Raw genomic sequence first — 18,488 nt, 5'->3', positions numbered from 1 at the left:
GAGAGAGAGAGGAGCAGACACCTGAGAGCAGCTAAACTGTTCTGTCCGAGAAACGTCTAGGTTTGTTTTGCTCTGGCTATTGGGAACCTAAAATACCAAAGGAAGGGTAAATTGGATTAGATTACATTTGGACACAAGTTCCTGTAAGCAGCTTGGTAACTTCTGATTGCATTTAATGGCATTAAACTGGGTCTGTTTCTAGAAAATGGCTTTTGCTTGCGATGGGTTGCTTTTGAGATTTTGTTCTTACCCAAGGTATACCAGAGCAAAGGGGTAAGATGAGCACAGCCTTCAAAAAAGAAAAAAGAAAAAAGAACTGTCAATAAAGCCAGCAAACTCTCCACAGCTGCTTATAGAAAAAGAATGTATGAAAGGCAGGGGTGGGAGAAATCCTGGCTGCCTGGTCTATTGTGTGAAGAGCCTTCTGAACTTGAATACCCTGAGCTTGACATCTTAGATGTCGGCATGATCTGTTCCAGCTCATCGTTCATTGGTCCTAAAACACCAGCTTAATCTGAAAACAAGGAAAAGGGAAGAGATGGAAAAGGAAAATGGTGCCCAAGCTTTTCTTTTTCTGAAGATTACTGGGCCTTTGTCTCGTGCCTGCGAGGTTTGAACAAAGGATCCTTGCTGTGACAGTATCCCTTCCCCTTGTCTCAGGATTATTTCTTCCCACCTCTGAAGCCTTGGGGGGGGGCGGCTACCAGGAGCACACCGCATGTAGCACACTGCAACTGCCACTGCCATGCCAGGAACCTCTTCTGAGAACTTTTCTCCCAAGATGAGGCTGGACCAAGCTCTAAGACCCTACCTGAGTCATGCTTCTGTCTGAAGCTGAGCCCCTACCAAGCAAAGGGGGGCTGCAGAAGCAGACAGTCTCTGTACATCATCTACCTGTGCACAGCCTCTTCATTCTCTGTTCCTCAGCCCCTGCCTCATCCATTGTCCACCCGTTGGTGTCTTCTCTGAAGGTTCTTGCTAGGTTTCCAGCTTCCTCCTGTCCCTCTTCCCAGTGACTCGCCTCACTGTGATCTAAACTGGCTTTCTGGAATAACTTCACATAGACGTTTGGAATAGCTTCTGGGCTGACTACCTTCATTGAATAAGCACCCTCATGATTGTCCTTTAGATAAATCTACCTGTATTGCAGAAGCTGGAAAGCTAAAACTACATTTCCCAGGCTCCTTTGCACAGATAAGTCTAAAAGCAAACCGAGCTCTGAAAAAGCAGACTTGCTCATGTGAGCTTTGAAAAGAGGACAGGTCAGTCAATGACTTTAGGAAAGGGCTGTCTCTTACAGAGACAGAATGTATGATTTGCCTGGCACAGCTATGACAGGGTTTCCCATGGTGAGTCCCCAATAAAACCAATGTGGAACATGAGTACAGTACCACGGCAGCCTCTGTTGAACAGTTCCAAGTCTTCAAGGCTCATCATATGAAGTTTTTCTGCTTACACTTCTAATGCCTGCGATGGTAACACTGATCAGCTGTGATTGTTGTCATCTGCCCTTTGCCCATTCTCTCTTATTGGACCTTATAGATGAGAGAAACTTTCAGGGATGATCCAGAGATCAGGAGACAGGAACTCTGTGGCCTGGAGGGCCAGGATAAAGTGCCTCTGCCTCCTACTTTGCATGTGCTTCAGCTGCTCACACAAACTCTCACTTGAGAAATGGCTACTCTATTATTTTGAAAAGATCTTAGGTTCCCTCAAGCATTGTTCTATCTCATGATGTCATTCTCTGAGCTAGGATCTGTCAAGGCCTCTGAGCTGCCAAACAAATGTGTCACACACTTCTTGCCCTCATATAACGTCCATCAAGGAGAAAACACATAGCTTCATTCATTAGGCACTGACTAAAGCCAAACACTACTCAGCCCTCTGTCTGTGGGCTCCGTGTCCATGGACTCAACCAATCACATATCGGGAGAAAAAATCATTTCTTGGAAAAACATTTACATTTTTTACTAAAGATGTGCAGACATTTTGTCCTTGGCATTTTTCCTTAAATCATCTGGTATGACAATTATTTACTTGCCTTAGGTCTTATGAATCATCTGGAGGCAATTTAGAGTATATGGAAGAGTGTGATGGCTATATGTAAATACTATGCAATTTTATATAAGGGATTTGAGCGCCCAGATTTGGGGGAAATGTGTCTTGAAATAAACTCCTCATGTATGTCTAGAGGTGACTATAGTTAACACCTGAGCTAGTTAATTCAGGTGATCTTCAAAGTGATGGATAATATCATTCCTGTTTTATCACTAAAGCAACTCAGAGAGAAAGGGTGAGTAACTTGCCTACTATCAGGACTGTAAACATCTGGAAGGCTTGGAACTGGAATTCACATCCACATAGCTGGGTCTACAAATCTGCTTTGAATTGAAGCTGTAAATCCCTTGAGGGTAGTGAAGGGGATCACTAATCTAATTTGCCACCAGTTTGGAAATCTCTTAGTGGAACTACTAAGTATCTATGCCAGACTTAAGATCTCTTCCTTCCTCTCAAATACAGTGTCTATTTTGTTCATAGGACCCCTAAACCCACCTCAAAACTACATTCCTCAGCTTGGATCACTGGTCATGTGAGAATCATATAGTACATGCTGAGGAATTCTGGGAAAGATTTTGCTTTCCTAGTGTTGGTCTCAATGGTACCCCTTTCTTCTTTTACTGAAAGAACATATAAGAACATACGAGGAGGCTAGACTAGGTAGACAGCACGAAGGCATCAGGTAAGAACAGACAAGCAGGTGCTTCTGGACCACACCCTGGAGACACACCCCAGGCAGCTCTGGTGGGAGTCTCTCTTGGAAATCCTTATCTGACGAGGCTACCATGGGTCAGCTTCTGTTACATGGACTGTAATTCTGCCTCCATCACTCCCTGCCTTGTGTTATTTCTTCTCCGTCACACGAAACTGCATCCTCCTAAGATGGCATTTCCATGATTGAATGGCCTATAGTACCTACATAAACCACCTCTGTGTGTCTCAAGCAACTTGTACTACCATGTCTCAGGTAGTTCAGGGCACTCTTTGTGTGGTAGGTTGATCATGCCCACTATAAGGTTAGGAAATGGTGCTTCAGTACATAAAAGTTCATGTCTGTAGGTTGCTCCAATGATTTTTCTGGGCTTCCATGCCAGCAACTACAAATTGGAGGCCTTAACAGAAGCAAGCTTTATTCTCTTGAAGTTCTGGAAACTACAAGTCCTTCATCAAGGTGTTCTGTGAGCCATGTTCCCTCTGAAGCCTCTAGGGAGCCCTTTTATTCTTGTCATATCTTCTATTGTGCTTCTATGCTTCTATTAGTTGCCAACTCCTATAACCCCAGTGTTCCCTCCATCTTTACAGAGCCTTCTGTCCTGTGTGTGCGTGTCTGTGTTTCCTCTTAGAAAGGCACTAATCAGACTGGACCTGGGCCCCACCCTAATTCAGAATCATATCATATTTACATTTAATTATAATTACATTTTCTAAGACTGTTTTTTTCCAATTGAGTTCACATTCTGAGATTCTGGATGTGCATGAGCATCCCAATGATTCTCTGTTTTCCACTTCAGCACTAACAAAGCCGTTACTTCAACCTCACGGTCTCCCTCCACCCACCCTTGTGGAAACTGTTGAGTGTTTAAGGATGATGTGTCTCATCTGCTTCCATGTTAATAATATGCAAGACAAAGATAGATATAAAGAGATGGATATAAACTTTAAAAGCACATTCAAAGACCCATAGTTTTTCATTGTTTGATTAAATAATTGATCCTGGTTTTAACTGTTTGAGTATTTAAAATAAGCACCATGTATCAAGTCTTATGCTGTCTTGAGTGGTGTGTAATCAGATTCTGTTTCTATGGTGAATATCTAACTAGTTGCAATTTTGGCTTCACTTCCATCATTGAAAATAAACATTCACAGCAAACAGGAGCCAACACCAGCCCCCTTCATCTGAATCTTAGAACACAGTGCTGGGGAGCATTAAACCCATTTATCCAGACATTATCAGTAAGTCTAGAGTGTCTTAACTCATTTTCTCTCAGGTTGTGTGCATATGTTCCTTAAAGTGGCTTTCCCTACCAATACAACTCAGTATTTATTCAGTACTCGGCATGCTAGGTGCTACATTTATACAACATCCTTACCAGCTTAGAAAGTAGTATCATAATAGGAAGGTACTTTATTTTAAATCTTAATGCTTATAAAACATTTTGCTTAGTAAATGCATAACCAATACTTATGGATTTTAGTATTTTTTTATTCCATTTTGGCGACCTTCCCCATAGTTCATAAACCTAAGAATATAAACTGTAAAGGAGTTCATGGACTCCTGTGACTGTACATTTCTGAGTTGAACTCTCAGCTGGCATTCCCTGGTTGAGATGGGCACGCCTTCCATATTGATAAAGCCTAAGCAGATTAATCTCTTATCTCAACATTTTAGGATTAAAAAGGAATGTTAATTCTCTTACAGACTCACCAAAGAAGAACCTGTGATCGTTTAAGGATTAGAAAGAAAGCGGTTCTGATCCAATAAACCTCCTATCTCATTTTGGTAATGGATATCTAATTTCATTTTAGCAATGCAGATAAGAGGATATTTAAGATGAGGATGGATCTGCAAAGGTGTTTTAAATGGCTAACTCCTGGTATGGAGCTGTCCCCGAGACTGATGGAACACTAGAACTGTTGAAAGCAGCTTGAGCCAGCTAGACCTCTGGTGCTGAAGAAAACAGCTACAGCAGACAAACAGATAATAAAACCCTGACCCTAACTTGAAATTCAGTCAGGAAGGTGTTAGGACTACAGATATATTCACAAGCCATATACTTTCTTCATGGGCAAGACTATAAAGATCATTGTGGTAAATTATTTTATAGTTAAAAAGGATGCTTGTTTAACTTTGCATTTCTAATTTTTAAAGCTAGAATCAATATTCACATCTTGTTGAGATGTCATTATTAGTTTTTTTCTTCGCAGCTTTAAAACATCACAAAAGTAAATATTACATCAGAATACTTCTATTGTACTATCTGAAGAGTATCATCCATACTGAAGTGGCTGTTAGCGTCATTGAATTCTGGGAGCTACAGTATAGATATAGCTGAGTAGAATGGACTATCTGCGCTCAAGGAACTTACAGGAAGAAGGGGAATGAGAGACAGAGTAGCACCAAGGGGGACCATCCTGGATCCTGGGGGCAGAAGAAGAAATAGCTTTTTCAGCACTAGAATCTGAACTCAGGGCATCAGCATGCTAGGCAGATGCTCTAGCACAGAGCTATACCAACACCCAAGAAAAGACAGTTTATCGTTGGCATCTTATCTTCTCAAGGAGATAACCACATCTGATCTGCACAGAAGAAAGAATTAATGAAAGAAGATCTAACAGAACCTGAAATAGCATGGCAAAGACCCTGGCTTCTGGTCCTGTTTTATATGCTTCCACACTATCATATGAGTTTAAAGCTCAATGTATTCAAGGTCTGACTCCCAATTTACTATAGTGCCCCATCCACAGTGGAACTAAGGGTTATGTGTTTAACGAGCTCCCCCAGTATATTCTTCCAAGGGAATCTACTAATTCTATGGGAAGTTGGAGGCCGAAAAGACCAGAGTTAAGAATGTGAGAACCAGGGAAGATTTGTGGTAGAGAAACCATCTTTTGGGGAAGGCTATCTGATAGTGGTCCAAAGGAAAGCCTAATGGGAGAGACTCCAGACAGGAGAGTCATCACTTGCCTATGAAGGCAGTCAACATGAGATGCAGGGCCTACACCAAGGTGCAAGCATCAGAAAAAAATGAGGGCCACTAACACTGGTAGAAACTTGGCTGATAAACTGAGACAGATGTAAAGGGCTGGATCGGTAGGTAAGCAGGATGAATGCAGATCTGATGTGAGGTCCAGAGTCCCAGGTAGCCAGATTAGGGCTCAGCTCTATGGTCTGGTAACCAATAATCACCCCCTTCACCCCCTCCCCAACAGTGACAGTACCTTTAGGGACTGGGACCACTGTCCATTACTTCCTCTCCAGATTCCTTGGTCTTGTCCCTTTAACAGCCTGGACAGACTATGACTATCACCTCCAACAGAGTCAGATGGAAGACAGCTTTTCACTACTATGGGCAGGCTCTCTCTCCAGCCCAAGAATGCCCACCCCACCCCCACCCTGGCCACCAGTTCACCTCACTGTTAGCTGCCAGTCTCTGTATCTGCTCTCCAATCTGTACCTAACCAAGGCAGTGAGCACAGGGCTCCCATAAAACAATGCCTTTGCTACGAAAACAAAGTCTCTCCAGAAAACAGGGAACTCTAACCCTTGACCAGCTGAGGCCGAGGAACATAGAGAATGTTTGGATGTTTAACTGTTTTGCTTTGTTTTGTTTTTAGTTGGAAAAGCAAAGCCATGGGGAGGGAAGGCTGGCCAGGTAACAATAGAAGCCTGTCCATGTTCTTGTCCCCATGGCTCAGACTAACATACTGTGGAGGTCAAAGTTAGATAAGAGAGAGTCGGAACTTTTGAAGCATCATTGGGCATGCTAAGCTTTTCATCTGTTTTCTCTTCTTTTCTACAACCCAGGGGCTGGTGAATCCTGTAGGGAGGAAAACAAAACAGGCCCTTATTCTTCTGTGCCCAGGCACAGACCTGGATAATGCTAGGGTAACAGGGTGCTCTCTGTGCAGGGTGGTTCTGCAGCTTTGAGCCACAGCAGTCTTGAATATTCTGGAATCTGACTTAGGTAGAAAGCTGGCAAAGTAGGTGGTCCCTGATTTGGTGGAAGAGGTAGGGAAGCAAGAAGAGTCATCCTCCGCAGTGCACGTGGAGCTTGCAGAAGGGAAGAAAGGCCTGTTCTGTCTTCTGGTGGCTGTGGGATTGAGTAGTATCAGCCTTATTTAAAAAGGAAAGTCTGAAATGTATGCTTCTAGCAGACCCATTTGCTCACACTCCTCACATTCCGGTTGTACCAATGGTGATGTCATTGTCTACTCAGGCCTCTGAGCCTACTGACCACTCTCTGAGTGCCTGATTCTCCCTCAGCCTGCCAGAAGACCATTCATCTGTCATGTTCAGCCAGGATATCACCACTTCCATGGAATGTTCTGGGACACTCCCAACATGCCAGAGTTTATCTTCCTCTAGTCTCTAACATTTGACACATGACTTCATCATGACCCACACATGACACATGACACTTTACTATTGTACACTGAGCACTTGTATCGCTGCTAAAGTCCTATGTTGATGCCCCCCAAGAGTGATAGTACCAGGAAATGATTAGGTCACAGGGTGGAACCCTCAAGAATGAAATGAACGCCTCTATTAAAGGACCACAGAGAAATCCTTCATCCCTTTTACCATATGAGGTTAGAGTGAGAAGACAAGCCGTCAGCAGACACCAAATCTGACAGGGCCTTGACCTAATGTCTGGTGTTTAGAAGCCAGAATGGATCATTATGTCCTTCAGACATGGGGACCGATATTCATCCTCATCTGGGCCTTATTTATCATTGAATCAGCAGCAGCTGCCCATGACCACTGGCACACACCAAAGTCACCAACCTACTAATAAAGCACTGAGTCAAAGCTATACCAGTCAGGACCTGACCCTGACTCTCCACTCTAGAAACACAGAGGCGCAAAGTTCCAAAACCCCTCCTGAGGCCCATTTTGGCTTCTCTAGCAAGTAGGCTTCCTCTGGGACTTGTCCACTCAATGTTATTGCCTGTTCCCCTCCCCTAAAGCTGTGCAAACAAGGACCAGTTACAGGCAAAAAAGAGGAAAACAAAACCCTCTAGGAATCTCTTGCTTTAGACAAGAAGCCATTCTCTACAACATAAACCCAGACAATGACCTCATCGTGGGCGTCACCACAGCTCTCCTGTAAAACAGGGAGAAGTTGTCCTACACTAGGCTCTCTCTCTGTTACCAGGCTCTTGTCAAGCACTCCATGAACACCTGTTGAATGGAACAGAATTCCCTGGTCACTTTTTATTGTGTGTTTTTTACCTCTCCCTAGAAGCGACCCAAAAGAAGAATTGACCTTGGCAATAAAATGTTCATGTTCGTATGTGTACAGGGGCCCACACTATCAGGTTCCCAGTTGGAAGCAACAACTTTGAACTTTGAAGGAGGATTTCAGAGAGACACTGTCGTGCTTGAAGCACAGGAAACATTTCCAGGAGCTGAGAGATAGAGGTTGGGAGAGTGATCCACGCAGCCTGAAGAGTGAGCAAATGTGTGGGAATGAGAAAGTTGAAGGAAGCTCAGTGAAAGACTGTCACTCCTAGGTGTCCCTCAGAATCACACCACCTGTGTGGCCATAGGCAAGTTCCTTAAACTCTCAGTGCTAAGCTTTATTGTCAGTAAACAGAGATACTGCCTTGAAGAACTCTTCTAAGAGTGGATATAGTAAAACACGATAAAGAATATACATGAAATTAATGCAACATTTTAGCAATTGTTGTTGTTATTACTGACATGCCATATGCTCCTTAAAGATAGCTTTCCATTTGCTAATCCCCACCAAACATCCAACAGTGTATTTTGCCCACATTGGATGGGTATAAAGTAAGTACTTACCTAAATAAGTTTCATTGCCACTACATTTCTCTCACTTTTCTGGCATTTTTGTTTTCTTTAAAGAAATTGTTAGTGCAATTTTTTGTTACCTTGATTATACATTGAAAAGCACAGTGGGGGCATGAAACATGGATCCTACCACCATGAATGTATAAACTAACTTGGGATTTTATAACAAAGGTGGTAATCTAAAGTCATAAAGGTCCCATAAAAGAAGTTCTATGGTGCTCTGTATCTAAAAGAAGGAAGGTTATTAATAAGCAACAACAACAACAGAGAGAGAGAGAGAGAGAGAGAGAGAGAGAGAGAGAGAGAGAGAGAGAAGAAGGCAGAAGTCATTGCATGCACAGATTATTTAGCTGAAGGTGGAACACTGGGGGGCATGTTCTAGAACCGTGGGTAACCTGCCCTAGCCAGTGTATAGGAATCTGGCCTGTAGCATAGTGTAGACTCAGACTGAAAGAGACTTAGAGATCTAGACAAAGATTCAGTTCTCATCAACAGTTGGCAGTCACAGGCGATACAGCTTAAGACCCTGGCAGGATTCTTTCCCAGCCAGCTCAGAGCCAGCCTTAGCAGCCTCAAGAGTCCCTGTTAACAAGAGTCTCTGCTCCTGGCAGTCAGTCAGCAGTAGCACCTTCACCTTGGAGTCTTTATACAGAAAAGCTTCTTAGAAATTCTCACAGCAGAGCAAAGGGAGATCAGGCCACTCCAAGAACAACCTGTTGGAGCATCACTCCATGGCTCTGTGTGAGAGACAAGCCGTGTCCTTCATGATGGCCTCGCTTCAGTCCCGAGACAGTAAGGGAGGTTGACCACAACACCTTGGCTTTCTCTGCCAGCTTCTCTTCCCAGCACTTTCTGCTCTGTGTTGAAATTACAAGAGAAAGGAGAAGGGGAAGTCCCACACTGGGAAGTGAGAGTGGGTGGCAGAGCATAAATAAGTAAATACATCACTTATGAAGAAGGCGGGGAAGGGGGACTGTGGGTGTGGGGGAAGAAAATAATGTTGCAGCCAATAGATTTCAAATTAAGCACCACTTACTGTTTCCTTTTCAGTTTAGAAACCACTAAAAAAATTTTAAGGGAAAAAAAAAACAGGAAGTTCCCTCCTCCATATTAACAATAGAACAATCTGGGGTAGTATTTCACCAGGCAATTTCTTTTTTAAAAGAAAGGCACTCAGTGTTCAGATCGGTTGGATCTTGACTGGTCCTAGCTTGACTCCTAGTACTTCAGTACTTCGGTGTTATATAAATAGCTCTGCAATCACGATGAACTGCAATTAACTGCAGGCTTATTTAAATTATGTAATTTGAGACTGAAAGGATATACTGGCAAGAACATTAGCGTCTAACGTGGGAATTTTGGATTCTGTTTCCTGCATAGCCTGGAGGGCTGCTAAATTTGTCCTGTCTTTTTATTTTCTGAGTGAGGATCCAGTGGGTGTCACTCATCTTGTCCTGGAACATACAGTGCAGCTCAGAGGTTGGCCTTGAACTCTGGTCCTCCAGCTCGCACCTGATTTCAGGTTACAGATAGGAAGACAGTGGGCCTCTTTCTTTTCTCAGGACAAGCTCTATCAGACAGTCCCCTCTCCTCCTGGTTCATGCCTCCCTCACCTGGAAGTTTCTGAAGGAACTAACTACAGAGGTCTTCAACTCCCCCATGTTCTCAGCACACTCATAGAAAATGCCCCTTCATTTGCAAACCTTGGGTCAGCGGTCACCACTCTGAAAGGCCTTGTTCTTTTTGTTGGCTGGGGATCCATCCAGGGCCTGTGCATCCTAAGCATACTCTTCCACTGAGCGAAATCCAGTTCGTCAAAGCATGTGTTCTCTTCCCCTCTCCCTCTCTCTCTTTCCCTCTCCCCTTTCTCACTCTCCCTCTTCTCCTTCTCTCCTTTCCTTTCTCTCTCAGCACACATACACACACACACTCCTTCCCTCTTCTCCTCTCCTCTCTCTTCATCTCTCCTCCCCTGAAGTCCTTTCACACTGCTAGAATTAGTTCCTGTCACATCAGGCTCCTCTTTAAGGCTGTGGATCTCTGAGGAGCAGACTGCATTTCATCTCTCTCTGTGTATATACAGCGAGTAGTAAAATAAGTGGCACCTAGCAGATGCTCAATACATAATTGGAGGAAAATAAATAAGGAAAATTCTTCATACCTGCCCTGAGACTTACTTTTATACTCAAATGGTTGCCCAGCTACTATTGTGCAATCTCTCTCACCATCAGGGATTTATGAAAGGTGTTGATTCAATTGCTCCTACCTCTCTCACTTAACAGATGAGGTCAATACTCATTCTGCCTGTGAAGTGGGATGTGATGGAAAGACAGAGATGAAGAAGCCTAGGAAACCACTCTCCTCGGGGCCTGAGGTGAGTGCCTCATCTTTTCAGAGAAAGGGACATTGGGAGCCAAGCCCATAGCACAACATCCTTCAGGAACCCCTCAACTGGGAAGTTGTTCATGCCCTCAATCCTCACTGGAGTAAACCCAGATGGAAAATCCAAGAGGTGTTGTCCTGGGTCCAAACCTCAAGTGCAACAAGCTTGCCATGCCAACAAGAAAATCAGTGGTGGAAGGCTGGCTGCCTGTAGAAGGGATACGGGCCATGGCAGTATTTTGCTTGGCCCCTATGATCTTAAAAAAAAAAAAAATGTTTGGATTAGCTACCGATGGTTAAAGATGAAGAGATTTGGCATTAAAAATATTTCTGGATCAACTTTGAGAAGACTGAGAAGATTAGGGGTACCCTTTTGGATAAAGGTGCTTTTGGGGGAACAGAAGGTGTGTTCTGCTGCCCACAGCGCTCAATTACAGAGCCTCCCTGGGACTTTGCTGTTGGGTTGGCAAGCCTCAGCCGAGGACTGGCAAGAGAACTCAAGCTGTGGTCTAAGGAGATGGGAGCAGGAGGACGCAGGCCAGAATGAGGAAAGAAGCCCTGGATTAGAGGTCAAAACCAGCCTCAGCCCTTTTGCTGCCCGAGGACTGAACCAGGAGCAACCCACACAGGCTGCTCCAAGCTCTACCATTGGACTACACTCAAAGACAGACAACGGGCTTTTGTAAGTTCTTTGCTACTGAGACCAAGGTTGGGATGTGCTACAAAGGGCAGTGCCAAGTGAAGTCTAGAAGTGGTGTTTTGAGGAAATATTACGGTCAGGGATAGTGTTTTTGGTATGTGCACATGTGTGTGTGTGTGTGTGTGTGTGTGTGTGTGTGTGTGTGTTTAAATTTAGATTCCTAGATGGGTCCTTTCTTCTATCTTCTAGAACCACCATGGATACAGGATTCTGTTTGGCATGCCTACTGAGTGAGTGAGTATGTCAGACTGAATATCTCAATTGAGGTGTCTATGGGACCAGCCAAATCTGCTCCTCCTGACCTCATTTCCAACTCAATTAGTAGCGATTCTGACCATTCTCTAGTAACTCTGAAGTTCCCCTGACTCTAAATTGTTTTACTCTCATATCTTACGAATCCAGGTCCAGCTCTGCCTTCAAAATAGTCTCAGAGCCCAACCTCTCCTTAGCAGCCGGGCTGCCATGTCTCTGGTCAGAGCCAACACTTATCTCCTGGGTTGTTGGCACAGCCTCCTAGCAGATGTCCCTAATTCTGCCAGGTCCTCTGTTCTCAACACCCAGCCCAGGATGATTCTGTAAAAATAGGTCAGGTCACATCATTAGCTTAGCACATTCCAGTGAGTTCCCATTGCTTAGTGTCTTTAATATCTTCCCTAACAAACCCATTGCTGGTGCTTTTAAGATATCCCCTAACTTAAGAATTACTCTCTGTTCACACACGCTGGCTTCATCTACTGTTGCAGCAATACTCAGCCACACCACCCATCTTCTTCAAGCATTCCGAACATGCTTCTACTTCAGTGTCTTGGTATTGTTCCACTGAGTTGGCCTCTTCTTTTCCCCAGATATATACTAATTAGTTCCATCATTCCCTTTAGGCTTTATGAAGAAGTCTTCATTTCAGGAATGCCCTCACCCATCATCCTGAAATGCAATGATTCCTTAGATCTTTGTTTGTAGTCATTACTTCACACACTGATGTAACAGTGTATGCCTGAATGGATGAAAGGTTTATCTTAGCTCACTGGTTCAGAGAAATTTCATTCTATCATGACCAGGGAGGCATGGAACCAGATGCTGGCAGCCAGTTGTCTCGGATTGCACAGATTGAGCCAATGGGAAGGGTAAGACGCTCAAAGACACACTCCCAGTGTCCTATGTCTAACAGGCAGGCTCCTCTCTCTAAAGGTTCAGCAGCCTTTTAAATTAGTACCATAGCTGAGAACAAGCACTCAAAGTATAAGTCTATGAAAGACATTTTACATTCAAATCATAACATATCTTTATCCTATTTTCAAGATTCTAATGTATTCATTTATTTCTGGAGATTGATTTATATTTTGTATGTAAGTGTTGGCCTGCATATATGTAAGTGAACGAGTATATGCAGTGTCTATGGTAGTCAAAACGGGATCTGGAGCCTCTGGATCTGAAATTACAGGTGGTTGTGAGCCCCATGTGGGTGCTGAGAACTGAGCCTGGATTCAACAAGTGCTAGCAACTGCAGAGCCATCTCTCCAACCCCTCTTTCCTGTTTTGTTTCCCTAAATTTTATCAACTTTTATTCACCGTCTGTTGCTCCCAGCCAGAGTGCAGGCTTCTCAAAGATGCTACGTTCTGTGCTTCACTGGCTACCATTTTCTCAGTGCCTGGAAGAACGCTGAGCACATCACTGATGATTAATAACTATGTGGATGAATGCAACTCTTCTGTATCTCCCATATATTAAGATCACACTTTCCTATGATCATTGCCACGGAAAAGAGAATCCAGTATTCTGCCTGAAAATGTGACACTAGAAGATGACGGACATATTAGATTTAAACTTCAACTTTGTAAAGGGGTAGATCTTCAAATGTGGGTGAGTGGCAAATAACCAAGCAATGGAGGGGACAGACTCTTCAGTGGCCATGTAACAAGATGCGTGCAGCAGGAGCTATCGGGCTGGCATCTGTTAGATTTTGCCCTGACCCCTTACACATGTACAAATCACACTGGAGCAAGAGTGTTAGTAGAAGTTCCCCACTCCGGAACTTGTTTCCACTAGCTCGTCTCCTCTTTGCATCTTTCACCTCTCTGGCTGAGGAGCTCTGCTTGGCTGGCCCTGGGGGTCTCCAGCTCCATTGCTCAACCTCTGGCTCCGAGCATTTCTCCTGCCTCCGGGCTCACCCTTGTATTGTGAGTTCCTCTTGGCATTGGCCTGGGGAGAAGATGTAGGAGGGGAAGAAGCCCAGGAAAGTATCTGAGACACTTCCTCCCTAGTTTATCTTTTTAACCAGTCCTTTGAAGCTACCTGAGGAAACAACATGAAACAAGTTTCACGATAGCTCTGAACTATGAAAACAGCTGAAATGTTCAGAACAGTTTTCGACAGATGCGTGCTAAAAAGCATGTCAAGTTTGTCTGGAAACGCAATGTGAGGTTCACTTTAAAAGGCAATGAGAGCATGCGTTACTGAAACCATCAGGAATCTGATGAGGAATTTACAGACCTGCAAAGGCAAGGCCCAGAGATGAGAAATCTGTTTCCTCAGCACCCTGCCCCACGGAGCCAAGGGTGAGATAAGGTATTGGAAATTCTACTCACACTGAGCATTTTCAATGATGGGCATCACAATAGACATCTTGGACTGATGGAGACTTATCCCCTCCAGAACAGGGTGAGACAGGGGTCTTGGCTTAGGACCTCTGTGAGAGCAACTACTTGGTGTGTATTGGGTGTCATCCCAACACCACCCTTCTAATAGAGAGAAGAATGGATCAAAGGAGGACCAACCACCTCCTGATCTTGGAGTTATTAAATATGTCACCCCAGATGGCACAGGGAATATGCAGGTGTGAATAAGGGACTTAAGATGGAATGTTATCCTGAACTGTCTAAGGTAATTTCAAGTCCTTATAACGGTGATTCCCAACCTGTTGGTCATGAGCTCTTCGCCGTTGAACAACCCTTTCATATCACCTAAGACCACTAGGAAATACATAACGATTCCTAACAGTAGGAAAATTACAGTTATGAAGAAACAAAAGGACTAACTTTATGGTTGGGGGGTCACCACAATATGGGGAACTGTATGAAAAGGTTGCAGCATTGGGTTGATTGAGAAGCACTGCCTTTCACACAGAATGCAAGAGAGTCCAAGAGAAGAGATGAAAAAGGGAAGCATGGGTCACAGTGATGGCAAGGAACATGGGAAGATGCTGGACAATGTGAGGAAACAGATTCTCCCTTAGCGCCTCCAAAAGGATTGCAGTCCTGACGATCCTCTTTAGAAATCTAACCTTCCGTAACTACATAACAGTCCATTTGCAACATGTTCAGCTCTTACATTTTAATGATTAGTTACCAAGCGAGAACTAAACACATAGCTCTCAGCTCACATTTAAATTCAGTCCATTAGCCAATTCTGTGTAAGGTTGGGCCTACATTGGAAGCCAGGAAAACTGTATGTGTCACTACAGTTCATGTAGTGACAGTGAACAGCAAAGACATAAACCCACAAACAACCATGGTGAGCTCCAGGAAGGGGCCATACAAAACTCCAGCACACTCAGACCATTGGTGTACATGTTTTAAAAATGGGTTTCTAATCAGGTCTGCACTAATCACATGTAACCATGACCTCTGTATGCCCTTTAGGGGAGCTTGGCAGGTAGAGTCTGAATCTAGTGAAAGAGAAGGCCAAGATGACAGCTGGCATTAGTCACTAAGCCCCGCGACACTCTTAGCATCCTTACTTATCTTCTCACAGAAATCCTTCCTCCCCCACAACCCCCTGTGGGCTCTTGTTGAACTTCTGAGCTGCTTTCCTCCTCCAGCAAAAGCTCATCCTTTGGGCAAATCAGATAAACCTGTACACTAGAAATGTCCAGTGTTAGCAACATGTGTGTCTCAATACAGCATCTGCCTTTCAACAAAGACCATGGGGAGACTGTAGGCTTCACAAGGCCAGGAGGAACTCAAGGTCTTCATCGTTAGCATCCCTCATCCCTACCATTCCAGGCCTGGTATGGACCACGGACCAGTACTTATCACACCTCTAAACAACCCACTTCCTCCTATATTAAATGTTAGCATTCCCAGTTTAGATGAAGCTCTAGGAGCCTCATTGCAAATAAGGTACAGTAAAGGTGACTGTCCCACTAATATCACACTAGTTTTCAAAGCAACAACCTTATGAGGAGTCTTCCCCACTCTCCGTGCAACTGACAATATGGGGACAGAAGAGTCACATGACTTGGGATGTGGCACTGTCACAGAAGACTAAGTCATAGGAATAAGGTTTTAGAGTTTCATTTAGACTGAACAGGGTCCAAATTCCTAAATTACCTAATAGCTTTGATGAATACAGATAGAGTCTTTGTCTGCTTAGATTTCAGGGCACCAATTACTCAGACCGTCAAGCTTCCTACACTCACACAGAAAATGTGTCTAAATTTTGACAAGTCCCACTCAAGTCTAAAGTTAAAACCCGAAGTCAATGGGGGCTTCAGTGAGGTGCGTGGGCCTCATCAAACACCATGAAAAAGGTTATGATCATGAGGCTGAGCTGTTATAAAGGAGTGAGTCTGGAGGAAGATGCAGGCCTCACTGCTTTAAGAAGTAGTTCCTCATCAGTTGTGAACCTAATGAAATCTATCACTCTACGGTATCATGACCTCGAACAATCAATCTTTTAATTCAGTCTTCTAGTTGCTATTAATTTCCTATTGCTGCCCTAACTAATTACCACATGTGAGCTTGTTTTATATAAGTCACATTTATTACCTGGCCATTCTGCAGGGCGCAGTGTGAAATGGAGCTTCATGGGCTAAGCCTAAGGTTTGGCAGGACTTCGCTCCTTGTAGGAATTGTGAGAAAGCAAGTTTTCCTTTCCCTTCCCCTTTCTAGTCTCTAGGGCTGTCCACACTCCTTAGGCAGGGGTTCTGTTTCATGGCCGGCAATGACTGACCCATTCACCTGGAATCGATCTGACTCAGACTTTTCCACCTTCTTCACCCACAGTTCAAGGACTTTTGTGAAGAACTTGGGTCCACCAGGGAGATGCAGGTCCGCCTCCCCATGTCACAGTCAGCTGACATTACACTCCATTCCATCTGCCGAATGTTCTCCCCATTGCCTCTCAGCCATATGTGCAAAGGTTCCAGAGATTGCATGCAGGCGCTGGGGGACACTATACTGACGACGGTAAAGACTTAACAAATTCCTTAAGTGCTTACTTCTACTGTGAGATTTTATAGGGACGTTGAAGGTAAGCTGTTTTGACACAATCCTTACTCCCCAAAACACAACAATGCAGGCAATGATGGCTGCTCTCCTTGCTGAACAATTTCTATACTCTGGACTCACATCAAAGAAAATCCTGTGGTTTAACCCATTTAGCTATACATTCACCTTAGGAATTAAGTAATTTTTATTGGCATTTTATAGAACAGAAGACATTACAAAGAGGCTGATCCCTGTGTAGGTCATGTGACTACTTTGCTGGCAGAATAATAGGGTTAAACATGGGGACTCAAACACTGGAAAATGGTACTGAACCTGTGTTGGTGTGTTCTTTAACATAAAGCCCCGGAAATGCATTAACGAGTAAAAAGAAATTATAGAAATAAGGTATACTTTCAAGCTAAAAGAAAGGCTAAAGAAAACGAAAATTAAGAAACGTTGAGAAAACCGGGTCTGTATGACAGACACATGAAAACAATTCAGTGGAAATAATTCATGAAAAGTCACTGTCACCACTGCTCCTTTAAAGTAATGTCTGCCATAAACATAACTGAAGTTTTCATGGGAAGTATAAATAATCGTGCAGAGAAAAGCCTGCAAATTTAATGGCATCCTGCATCCCATGAGCATTCAACAGCTCTAAGATATGTGCCTGCACACAGAGGGGATATGCCATCAGCTCAGATGGGAAGGGTGGCCTCCACCAGACCCGTCACTGTAAAAAGAGATGCCTCTGTTCTGAGGCGGAGATAAACAGCAGCTTCAGCTCCTAAGCCACAAGGATGAAATGAACCTTACGGAAGTGTAAGAATGACTGCCTCCTAAACATGGTAATTACATCTGTTAGTAGCTCCATGGGAGAGGGAAGGGGGGGAGAGAAGGAGGGAGGGAGGGAGGAAGGGAGGGAGGGAAGGAGGGAGAGAACCCTTTTCTTAAAGATAGAAGGAGCAATGGTTCTGGGAGTTGGGCTCCTTGGCTATTAGGAAGAAAAGGATGAAAAGGAGTCTGGTATCTGACAGACAGGAGTACACACTGGTCACAAAACTAGAGAAAAGGTTAGGGAAATAAAAAGGATTTTTGTTTTCCTTCAGCAGAATTGACAGGAAGACTGGTAAGAAACGTGAAATTCCTGTTTTAAAGTCCCTTTTCACTCAAACCCTGGCTGTAAAAATGACAGCAAGTTCCTGAACCTATTGTCTCCTAGCAATGTCCTTGCAAAAATGTCCCAGGTTTACAGATCAGATGATGAATTTCCTCACTGGCCTCTCTCAACTGCAGCCAGAGGTCTCTTGGCCTCTCTCAACTGCAGCCAGGGGCCTCAGAGTCCAGCTGCCCTTTCTGCTCCTCACACAATCAGCAGGATCCCAGACTTCAGAGGGTGGAGTGGGCATGCGGACAGTGGGTGCTACCGGCCACACCGTGTTTGCAGTGGTTTAGACTTCCCCGTGATTGATGATTTTCCAGCATTATTAGTAATAAATATTAAGACGTAAAGTGCAGGAACCTGAAGACAGCACCTCAGTGGGATGGTCTGTCCATGTAGGATGGTGATTATGTCTGATGATGAAGGTGAGCAGACCAGCAAAG

At 44.0% G+C, this 18,488-nt stretch overlaps 1 protein-coding gene across 1 annotated transcript in view; it reads right to left on the bottom strand.

Moving 5' to 3' along the window:
- The window catches only part of Chn2 (chimerin 2), a 260,647-nt gene that overhangs the window by 209,804 nt on the left and 32,355 nt on the right, over positions 1-18,488 (bottom strand). The window lies entirely within an intron of this gene.

This window comes from Mastomys coucha, unplaced genomic scaffold, assembly GCF_008632895.1.
Source record: "Mastomys coucha isolate ucsf_1 unplaced genomic scaffold, UCSF_Mcou_1 pScaffold20, whole genome shotgun sequence".
Lineage (NCBI taxonomy): Eukaryota > Metazoa > Chordata > Mammalia > Rodentia > Muridae > Mastomys > Mastomys coucha.
This window is presented reverse-complemented; position numbering and strand designations above follow the sequence as displayed.